The sequence below is a fragment of the Schistocerca nitens genome, chromosome 1 (assembly GCF_023898315.1).
Source record: "Schistocerca nitens isolate TAMUIC-IGC-003100 chromosome 1, iqSchNite1.1, whole genome shotgun sequence".
Classification (NCBI taxonomy): domain Eukaryota; kingdom Metazoa; phylum Arthropoda; class Insecta; order Orthoptera; family Acrididae; genus Schistocerca; species Schistocerca nitens.
In genome coordinates, this window is record NC_064614.1 from 244,882,879 (window position 1) to 244,894,895 (window position 12,017).

At 41.4% G+C, this 12,017-nt stretch overlaps 1 protein-coding gene across 1 annotated transcript in view; it reads left to right on the top strand.

The window, feature by feature from the left end:
- Positions 1–12,017, top strand: part of LOC126246746 (mediator of RNA polymerase II transcription subunit 4) — a 69,905-nt gene that overhangs the window by 29,449 nt on the left and 28,439 nt on the right. The gene's annotated exons all lie outside the window — the stretch shown is intronic.

Below are 12,017 nucleotides of genomic sequence, written 5' to 3' on the forward strand. Positions count from 1 at the left end.
GTTGAGCTGCATTGCAGCTGACAAAGTTCAGGAATAGGTGAAGTTAATACACCACACTTCCCACTTAAAATGTGGATAACACTATCTGACTGAAAATTCATTGGATTGACAGAGATTGTGAAAGACAAACTATGCGCTAATGTTCTGTATATATGTGGTACTACAACTGCTGAGGCGAACACCGTGTGCAGTGAGAAATTCACCTAGAATTCCTATCAAGATGGAGCAGCCCAGTGTTTACCATGCAGTATGTAGAGTCTGCCGTGCAGTGAACTGTGCACCACAGTTGTGACTCAACCAAAGTAGCCCATTCGTCAATATAAGTCACAGAACTGTGTCTCCAAACCAGACACAAAATTGTGATGCCATGCAAGCCAAGACTCTCAGTCAGACAATTCACTCAGATTGCCTCACAGCAAAAAACCAAAAATCAACAAATGTATGGTGGGCCATGTGGCTACTGCTCAACAGTTACACTTCTGTTTGATTACAAGTCTCGCTTCAGTTGTCTGACCATGACTTCCTGCTACTTACTGCCACCCTCCTCATTAGTACTTTACGAAAAACTATGTGCTCCATGTGTAGGTCCTTCAAAAAGCACACTCCGCCAATGGCAGAGCGTGGGCAGTACGTTTCACAAGTAGCGTATTTTTTTTTTTATACCCAATACTGCCTCCCTCCAGCAGATGGCCAGATCCTCTTCCACCTGTCTTCTCTATTTCGGCACGAAATGGGTGCCCTCCAGTGCATGCCTTGACATCACAGTCAGCTCACAAATCAAGACATAGACTCACAATTCACATCGGAACACTACCATGGGAGCCTATGTGTCCTTCAAAGGATTCAGCAGATCTTAGAATGCCTATGCAGTGCACATTATGCCATACTGACCCATTATGACGCCCGAAGCGAAATGTTTCATTTCACAGGTCGATACGGCATTCTCGGGAAGGCTAACAGAAAAACATTGTCAGGGCTGCCTGAAAAGCTGAGGTGCACTCTCTACTCTGCAGGGATCAATTTACTAGCTTCATGTTCCGTCGTGATCTGGCAAAGGAGCCATAAAAACTCTGGCACCGGCCTATGCACAGATGGCACCGGCCTCTGCACAGAAAAGGCCCGTGTTGTCTTAAATGCACATCCATGCTGAACACACGCATACCCCCCTCCCCCCTCCCTGCAGGGGGAATCGATGACCAAGACTCCTCACCCGTCGCCCCAGTATACCTGGGCTCAGAGCTTTGCATTCTTTAATTCTTCAAATTGCCAGCAATAAAGTGGCTGCTGTGCTGTCTATACTGGTGGCTGCTGTTGCCCCCAGCAGCAGCCTTAGCAGTCCATTATGAAGACACATTTCCAACATGAGCACAATTCCTTCACATCAAAATACTGCATGAAAAATTACAGTACCACCAACATGTGCCTAATCATGATCAATCCTCTATACGATTAATTGAATTGATCACTGTGCCTCCTGTATGTGACATTAGTGCCCTAATCTGCATGCTGCCCATAATTGTGATCAGTTCGATGAAAGGGAGGCGAATCCAAGGGACTAGCCACTTCTCAATATCTCTGCCAAGATGTCGTGGGGAAAGGCTCTTAAGGCCCCTACACAACTGGAGCAATTGACATTGCCACAAAAGTATGTACAGACCACCATGTTTCTGCTTAAGAGGTGAAGTGCTATAGATGTGGACATAAAGGTCATGTACAGAAGCAATGTTGGCAACCTGAATACAACAAGTGTGGACAAACTGGACACTGTGCCCAGGACTTTGGTAATTGAAGGCAGAGGAAATGACATTAGCAGAAGCAGCTGTAAAATGCAAATGGGAGTGCTGGAGTAGGCAACAATAATGTAGTGTCGTTAGGTACGATACTGCTTAATTTTAATATTTGAGCTAAAATTTTTTGTAAGCATATGGAAGAGTTACTGCATATAGGTGAAGCATATTCATGGATTCTTGGGTTGGATTTTTTCAAAGAATTGCGCTAAAATCAATTTTTGTTGTATACAGTAGAACTCAGTAGGATTCTGTATCCATTGGGGAATATAATTGCAAGCGAGACTGTGTGCTAAAGGTTGGCTCCCTTGAGAAAATACTATGGTAAGTTAGTTGGATTTCTGTTGATACCGATTTACCATATGAATCATTAAGAGTGGTAGAGGCACTGGTGGATAATGAAGAGTTAGACAAAATGCATTGTTTTGTGCGTGTAAGCATACCAAGTGTAAGTAGTATTAATGATGAATTTGAATGATTGCCTGTCTAGAGGGAGAGGTATAAGATGAAGAGGATGTCGATGACCCAGCACGAGCAAAGCATCGATGCAGCAGTGTACAGAGGGTCACTTGCAAGTAGTGACTTTGAGACAATGGAAGCTTTGCTAATACTGATTATGGATTTGTTCAATATTAATGGTCCCTTACCAGTGATGCCTGTTACCCAGCACTATATATCTACAGGTAGTATTGTACCAGTCCACTGCATAGCAAACCATCTCCAACCCATAATGGAGGAGTTTAAAAACCAACAGTTGGCTTTACGTATAATGGAGCACAAGGGAGGGACAATGTTTCCTGTTCTGAAAAAGTCATCAGATGGTACTAAGAGGTACAGATTCTGTTGAGATTACTGTTGTTTGAGTGCAAAAGCTGTCACTAATGCAAATCCCATTCCCAGTATTATTTAAACATTGACTACAAATGGTCCCAGAAGATAGGTCAAAGACCACTTTCACAGTTCCACCTGGAAATTACAGTATCAGAGGATGCTGTTTTGTATTTTGGAAGGATATGCCAGGACACATGAAGTGCTTGGAAGATGTATTTAGCAGGCTACAATCTGCACATCTGATGCTTAGTAGCTAAGAGCGTTTTTGCACAGGCATAGATGAACTATGTTCAGTATGTAATTAGTGAGAAAGGTGTTCAAACCGATCCTCACCTAACAGAAGTAAACTGGAACTTTGCAACGCCACAGACCACGAAACATCTGCTATCATTCCTGGGTTTTGCAGTTATCATTGCAGATTCATAAGGAGTTTTGCACAGATCTCAGAACCTTTGAATCAGTTGTTGAGGAAGGCTGTAAAATTCCAGTGATGAGCAGATTATCAAGCGGTGTTTGAAACATTGAAGATTGCATCCATTACTGATCTTTCCTGATTTTGAAAAGGAACTGATCCTCTCATTTGACTCCAGCAGTGGGATAGTTTGTTTTATTCTGACGCCCAAACCTGCAGATGTCAGGCACTCAGATCAGTACCAAACACTGTATGTGGATAGAGCATCAACCAAAACACCAATTTAACTCATGCTGTCATCCAGCAGAACATGTGTAAATGATAATTAAAAGTAACACCAGAACTATGGAGCACAATTTCTTTTAAGTGTTTGCATGTGAAACTGTTATATGTGAGAACTTTGGGAGCATGACATGTAAAAGGACTTTTCAGAGCTTGTAGCAATGTTCTTTTGGTAGTTTGCTATCACTTCATTAGTTGAAAGTAGCAAACCTATAGAGTACACCTGTATAGATAGGTGTGGGTTTTGTCAGACAAGTGCGATAGAACAGACATCACTTGTGATGAAGCAGCTAGTGCGTTTGTAATTTCACAGAAGTGGTGGTGGTGGTAAAAATAATAATATTTGACTGCAGGTCATTGGCTCGTCTTGAGTTTGTGCATACAGGCAAATGAGTCTGCAGTTGCTATCTAGTCTGTACACTACTGGTACTGCTGTTGTGCAACATGAATCCATGAAACATTATTGACATCTTTGTCAAACTGTTGCACAGTGACTGTTGTGTACGTACAGCAACAAAAGTAACTGAAGACGAGAGAAAGTGTGCAGAATTCGTTCTGGATGTAATTGGTCAATGGAATGTGTCGAACATCACTGAAGGAGAAACATTAGATATCGATGAGCGCACACCCAGTGGAGTGGAATCGTTCATCTGTGACCAAGTGAATAGGCTAGAGCAAACGATTCCAGAATGATATTTTCACTGAGCAGCAGAGTGTGCACTGATATGATTAATCTGCCAGGAAGTTTCTTAGAGTCAACGTCTTCGATATCATTGCCAGGAAGGTCCTCGAGCGATGTAAATGATGAAATATCACAGAAGGAGGAAAGGGTAGTGTTTTATTCAAGAAACAAGAAAATTGAAATGCTCAGATATTGGCTTAACATCAAAAAGCAGCCAAAGCCAACCCAAACATTTGCACGTCATACAATACCTGCAATGAAAAACAGATTTCGCACTAGATGTCATGCATGGTGTATGTTGTACAAATGGAAAAGGCAGTGGGAAAGTGAAGAATTAACTTCTGTGAAGGAAAAGTACAAACAGATTGCAATGCATGTGATAGAGACCTTCAAACACCATCACCAGGAAGGTCGATGTGTTCATGATGTAGACATCAAATTGTGGGTGGAAACAAAAGCGAGACAGTTAATTTCCCAAGATTTGATGCCAGTGACAGTTGGGTCTTCTGCCAGAACATAAAAACAACTTTTTAAGCTGTAAAGTCAAATCTTTTGTTACAGTGAAAATGTACCTCAACAGAAACGACATCGAGAAAACGGTAGAGGACTGGCGACAGGCAACTCGCGCACTCATGATGGCCTACACGAGGACAAATATCTACAGCCTCGATGAAAGGGATTCAGCAAGGAGATGATTGTGGGCCACACTCTTGCAGTTAGAGGTTCTAAAAATATTGTAGTGGTTGTATGGTGTGTTCATGCAAAAACACATATGTACACAGTTATTCCATTGCTTTCACAGACAGGCGAACTTGCTTTAAGGCTGTTTGTTGTCCTTCAGGAGACTCGTTCTTTGAGTACTCACACACTTCAGTCCGTGTTTCTAGCACCAAATTTAATTGTCCACTCTCACTCATCTGACAAAATGACCAAAGAACTGTTCAGGACATTTCCACAAGAAGTGGTAGTGGAACAAATCAGTGGAGAGAAACCTGCAAATACTGGATCCTTACAGCCCCCACAAATACGCTAGTGTTCTGCATGACCTGCACATTCAGAATAACCTACCAGAACACCAAATCACAATTCCCATTATTCCTTTAAACACAACCTACATTTGTCAATTGCTTGATCTTCATTTCTTCAGTGTGTACAGGCATACAATTCGTAAAATGTCCAATGCTGCTGGAGATTCTTTGGAAGAGATTGGTCTGCAACAACAGACTAATCTTCTTAAGATTCACTCCCTCACATATAATCAGTTGTGTTCTCCACATTTCTATAATTCTCATTGTCACAGATGGACAATGGCTAAACCCATTGATGAACCAGACCCCTTGAAACTTTAACAAAGTTCTGTTTCAGACACAAACTTTCATTCTGCAATCTACAGGATGAATGTGCAAATGTGGGATTCATCAAATGTGCTTGGTGTACAAAAGTAATTTGCTTCACTCACTTCTTCATTTACAACCATTATTGCAAAGCCTTTTTTCCTGAATGAATGGCACTGTGTGTGTGTGTGTGTGTGTGTGTGTGTGTGTGTGTGTGTGTGTGGTGTGTGTGTTGTGTGTGTGTGTGTTTGGATTTGGGGGGGGGGGGCATCATGTTTGCATTGATTTTTGAACATTATGTGCATATTTACTGCTCTTATTATTTTGTTTATTATAACTGCTAATAGTTTATTATTATAATTACCACTACTACTATTACTTCCGCACATGTGATGCAGTTGCTTTTTTATTTTTCTGTTGTGACTGTATATTCTGTGAAACTGCAAATGTGCTCTATAGGTTTTCTACTTTCATAGAAATGAAGCGAAAGCACTCTGCCAGGAGAACATTGCTATGTGCTCCAAATAGCCCTTTTACATGGTATGAACATGTTGTCCCATATAACACTTTACGCATAACACAGCAAAACAAATTGTCATCATTGGGATTTGAACCCAGGACCCTTGGTACGACGCTCAACCGACTTCCGTACAGAAGCTATAAATATTAGTTTCTCACAGATATGCTTTTCCTGTGTTCGTTAGTTCTGGTGTTACTTTTAATTAGCATTTACACCCATTCTGCAGGACAACAGCACCTAGTACGAACTAAATCGCAGTTTTGGCTGATACCCTGTCGATATACAACATTTGGTACCAATCTGCGTGTCAGGCACCTGGAGGTTTGGCTGTGAGCCAGAATATTTATGGAAAGAAACATCCAGTAGCATATGGCTGAAAGTTCAATCACACATCATTAAAATGACTGTGCTGAAAGACCATTCAAGTAGATTGAGTCAATAATTAAATCACTGAAGACTAAGGACTCTCATGGATATGATCGAGTGCCTAGCAGAATATTAAGGTACTGTGCATGTTAGCCCTGTATTTAGCCACATTTGTAATTTTTCCTTTAGGAATGGTCAGTCTACTTTCCTGAACAATTTAAAGTACTCAGCAGTAAAGTTGCTTTATAAAAAGGGAGAAAAGGATAATGTAGACAATTTTAGACCTATTTCTATGCCTTCAGTGTTTGCTAAAGTTATTGAAAAGGCTGTGTGTGCGTAAGGATAATTGATCCTTTTATATCACACGATTTGCTATCAAATCTACAGTTCGGCTTTAGAAGTCATTTAACAACTGAAAATGCTATATTCTCTTTTCTCTCCAAGGTACTGGATGGGTTAAACAAAATGTTTCGAATGCTAGGCCCATTTTTTGATTTAACTAAGGCGTTTGTTTGTGCTGATCACAAAATATTGCTCCAGAAATTGGACCATTATGGAATATGGGGAGTAGCTCACAATTGGTTCACCTCTTACTTTAGCAACAGACAGCAAAGGTCATTGTTCACAATGTTGAGAATGGCTGTGATGTGAGGTCTGAGTGGGGTACAGTCAAGTGAAGGGTTCCCCAGAGATCAATGTTGGGGCCACTCATGTTCCTTATTTATATAAATGATATACCCTCTAGTATTACGGGTAACTCTAAAATATTTCTGTTTGCTGAAAACACTAGCTTGGTAGTAAAGGATGTTGTGTGCAACATTGGCTCAGTTTCAAATATGACCTAAATTCGTGGCTTATAGAAAATAAATTAACGCTAAATCACAGTAAGACTCAGTTTTTACAGTTTCTAACATGCAATTCAACAAAACCTGACATTTTAATTTCACAGAATGGGCATATGATTAGTGAAACTGAACAGTTCAAATTTCTAGGTGTTCATATAGATAGCAAACTTTTGTGGAAAGTCCATGTTCGGGATCTTGTTCAAAGACTTAATGCTGCCATTTTCACTATTTGAACGGTACCTGAAATGAGTGATCATTCAACACGAAAATTAGTCTTCTTTGCTTGTTTTCATTCGCTTGTGTCATATGGTATTATATTAGGGGTAACTGTACCCATTCTAAAAGAATGTTTGTGGCTCAGAAATGGGTGGTTCGAGCAATAAGTGGCATAAGTTCATGAACCTCTTGTCGACCGCGGTTCACGAGTCTGGGTATTTTGACATTAGCCTCTCAGTGTATATATATATTTCTTACTGTTATTTCTTGTTAACAGTATTAGCTTATTCCCAAAACTAAGCAGCTTTCACTCAGTTAATACTCAACAGAAATCTAACCTGCATTTGGATCGGACTTCCTTAACTCTTGTGCAGAAAGGTGTGCAGTATTACTGCTGCATCCATTTTCCATAAGCTACTGCTCGAATTCAAAAATCTTAGCAGTAATCCACATGCTTTCAAATCGAAACTGAAGAGTTTCCACTTGGGCCACTCCTTCTATTTTGTCGAAGAGTTCCTTGAAAAGTTAAGCTGATTCTTGTTGTATTGTTGATTGTGTTTACGTAGACTAATGATTGACTTTTTTTGGGTTCATAAACATTTTATTTTTATCTATTATTACTTTTATGTTGTAATTTCATGTACTGACAAGTTCAATGACGTTTGAGATTTGCTCCTCAGTTTGGTCGTACGGAACTTGACATGTAAATAAAGAAATAACAACATGGGCACTCAAACTCTGTGAGTTTTATTTTGAGGTGATTCATGAACTGGGTAGGAAATACACAAACACAGATATATTGAGTAGAGAGTTCAAATTTCTAGGTGTTCATATAGATAGCAAACTTTTGTGGAAAGTCCATGTTCGGGATCTTGTTCAAAGACTTAATGCTGCACTAGGGAAAAGTATAATGGAGTGGCAGAAAGTGTAGGTGTCTGACAAAGACTGTCAGGCATTCAGGTCACAACCACAGTAAGAGTTGCATGAGGGCTTCCTCTGCAGAACGATGAAATGTGGACCATGCTTAGTGGTTCTGGCATTGGTGGACAGTGAGGTATTGCAACATGCACATGACCATATGTTAAAAATATCATGAAGGATGCAGAATGACGGACAGATGAGTCACGGAAAGGTTCTGTTGGAAAACAAGAAAATGTGATGTTGAGCCATATGTAATGGACAGTGTACCTTGTGTCCAAAGAGCTGATCTTAGTCATCAAACAATTCTTTTGCGAAGACTACTAGAGGCATTGGAATCCTTTCAGATTGTTGTACTTGATATCTCGGGACCATTCAGTAGAACGCCTGCCACGAAAAAAGGTGTAACAAGTATAGATAATTTGTCAAGGTTCCTGGCAATGGTGGTGATTCTTGATCAGCAGACTAGTACAGTAGTGTACACTCTAGTTAGCTGGATACCTAAATTTGGTGTGTTTGATACCTCAATTACAAATCACAGTACGAATTTTATATCTGACTTGATGAAACAGTTACATTGTGTACTTCGTATCCAGAAGTTACAAACAAGCCTATTCCATTGACAAACCAGTGGTAGAATGGAGTGAGTGCATAGAACCATCTCTAAAATGTTGAGTTATTATGACAAATTGCCTTTTGGCTCCTGTCTCAGATTCTTTTTCTGACATTCCACCAGCACGAGTGGCTGGCATTGTCAGAGCTTCACCCTCCATTGCTGGTGGCAGACTGGAGATGAGCTCATGGCTGCAGACTGTATATACTAGGCCCACCAACATCCAAGGGCTTTCCCATTGTCTGTACTGTTGTGGTTCTCCCCTTGCTGCCTGTAACAGTCTCTTGCCACAGCATGGCAATCCAGAATCCATTCACCTTGAGGCCTAATTTACTGTGGCCCCCTCACCCCATCACAGCGATCAATCGCACTTTCTTCTTCCAGTCACCCATGCTGGCAAAATGTCAGAAAAATCATTAAACAAACATCAGCTGAAATTTACAAGACAGAAGCCAAGAAGCAGTTTGTCAACTAGTGGCCACAAAAGCATTGAGAATTTTGTATTGTGCCTCTGCTGGGAAGAGATTCACAGATTGTACCGACACCTTGATCAACGATGAAAGAAGAAAGGGCACAAATGTCTTCTCTGGTATGAAGGCACTACACCCATGTTAGCCTCTAGGTAAATGTATCCTGTATTCCCATGCTACAGGGAGTGACCATTGCAGGTTTCAATGGGAGAACCACTGCGGTAATGATGACAGAGATACCCTTGGACATTGATGTACATGGTACATATAATCAACAGCCATGAGCTCGACTACAGTCTACCACACCAGTGGAGGGTGATGCGCATAAAGTACCATACATATTGAGACTGTGCGACAGATAATAACATTTGGGTTTCATTATGTTATTCCTAAGTGCTATTTAATGCATTTGTCTGTTCCTCTTCAAGTGTATGTGATTTTATATTTACATTACTTTACCATAGGTCATTACATTTTTGGGTACAGGTTATCTCATAGTTGCTTTATTTTGTATACACATTTCTGAAGGAGGTAGGGTGTGATAAAAGTTTCTTTCCTCAAGTGGCGGAAAAGAGCTTGGCATTATTTTACCACATAGCAACTATAGAAGTGAGTAAAGACAGAGCGAGATTGTACACATCGGTCCAACTACCAGTGGTAGGAATGAACACAAGATACCAGTGTCATATGGTTTACCCTTGTCCTGTAAGATGGGGCCGATGAGTAACTGGGTACAAGTGACGACTCAAGAAGTATTAATAATTTCTGAACATGGAAATGCTCACACTCTTATGTCACTAGGGGACCTACAAGAGTGTCAATGGGAAAAAATCATCGTTTGTCCAGCCAGAAGGGTGCAGACTGTTGTGCAGACATGCAACAACTGTTCCTTGAGCAAGCAGAAGCAACGAATTGCCAGAAGGAAATATTCACCCCACAATCTCATTTTCAGTTTTTGCAACAGACACCATGATCATGAAGTGCTATGAGAATGGGAAACCCAAGGACATGGTAAAGTTCAAGTTAGGTGACAACAGTATCTTGCTGAACAGTACTACATGTGAGATAGCATGGATGAACTCCCATCTCCCAGCCACACTCATTGGTATCACGGTGCACAAACTAATCCACTTGTATTTACCAGAGAAACCAGTGGAAGTACTGCCAGCACAAAATATACCTTTATCTTAACAACATCCTAAATCCTGACCTCATATACTCTTCAGATAAACTAGTTGCATCTCAGCAAGGGAAAATTTCCATTGTTCAAATGTTTCAAGACATTCTGCAGTACGAGGAGAACCAACATCGAAATGTTGTAACGATAAGCGTTAAGACCACAATTTTTACCATGTTTCTGATACCAGTTTGCTTACTTTACATTTGTCTCAGGCGTAGAAGTGTCTGTCTCAGGTGTAGAAGTGTCCATTTTTTTGGAAGAAGGGAGTGTCCCAGAATAAATTCGGTGTGCGTGCCTAAATGCTATGAAATTTTACCTGGCAAGTTCAGAGCCAAGAAGGTTAGCTTGAAGCCGGGGTGCCAGTCGGAATGTCAACATAGCGTACCACCATTGTAGCATAAGGCAAGGCACTAGGTAAGTACTGCCGTGCAACCTCCAAGCAAGAGAAGCAAAGAGCAAACACCTCAGTACACCATAACAGGCCGTATGAAGCAACATTCTGTACCTCTAAGCATCAGAGCACCACTGCAGTAGTCAAAAGTTGCAAAAAGACCCAAGCTCGGTGACCAAGTATAATTAGTGAACCACCACAGTGAGGCAGGGAGCGCTGATGAGACCAATAAACAAGGGCAAATTTGCTCATACCCTAAAGCCACCACACCTGAGGTGCAGACTCAGCTCCTTAAATAATGGGACTTTCAGAGCTCAAGGACACATTTAGTTGTGCCATCATTCTGTCCGTCTCACCAGAAGCAGAGAGAATACCGATCTATTGAATATCAGTGAAACTACAACTTCCCCTTGCGGGTTTGGGGCCTAGAAAAGACCCGAGGTAATCCTGCCTGTTGTAAGAGGTGACTAAAAGGAGTCTCCTACGTTTTGGACTAAAAAGTTTTGGTCCCCTTTGAGGGTTCGACCTCCACCTTTCCAAATTCTAGAGAAGTGCGGGACTTCTGGAGAAGGATGCCTTATGCGGTGCATCATGTATACACACTTGGCTGACACCTTCTGCACATATTATTGTAATGGAAATCTAATTGCACCCGTAATCCAGCCTTTTAGGCAAGGATGTCTTGGAGAGTGCATACTTTACACCCATGATAATAATGGATCTTTTTGTACCTTATGTCTAACGTGGTAGCCAGTTGGTTGGGGGAGGGATTACACTGCTGATGCCTATGCTACAAATTCCTCACATATGCCAAGGAGTAGATGCCCGTCTTCTTGGGGCATCAGGACTCTCAGCAACGGCCATCACGCCAGGTGGCCTTTGCTGTGGCTGGGTGGCACCCGTGGCAAGAGCCCCGATTGGAGTTGGTGGTATCAGGGTGGATGACCTACTATGATGCGGATAAAGTTGTCTGCCGCTGGTGGTCGAATGGCCCCAGCAGTCTCTAAGTGAGAAAAAGGCCAGTACAATAATGACAGATAAGATCGCATACCGATCCCTTCCCTGGCTACTCCATGGAAGGAACGAGAGCTAAAGATCACGGACAGGTGTATTCTCCTCATTTTGTTTGTTCCAGGTCTGATGAGGAATCCTTTTTAACAACATAGCCTC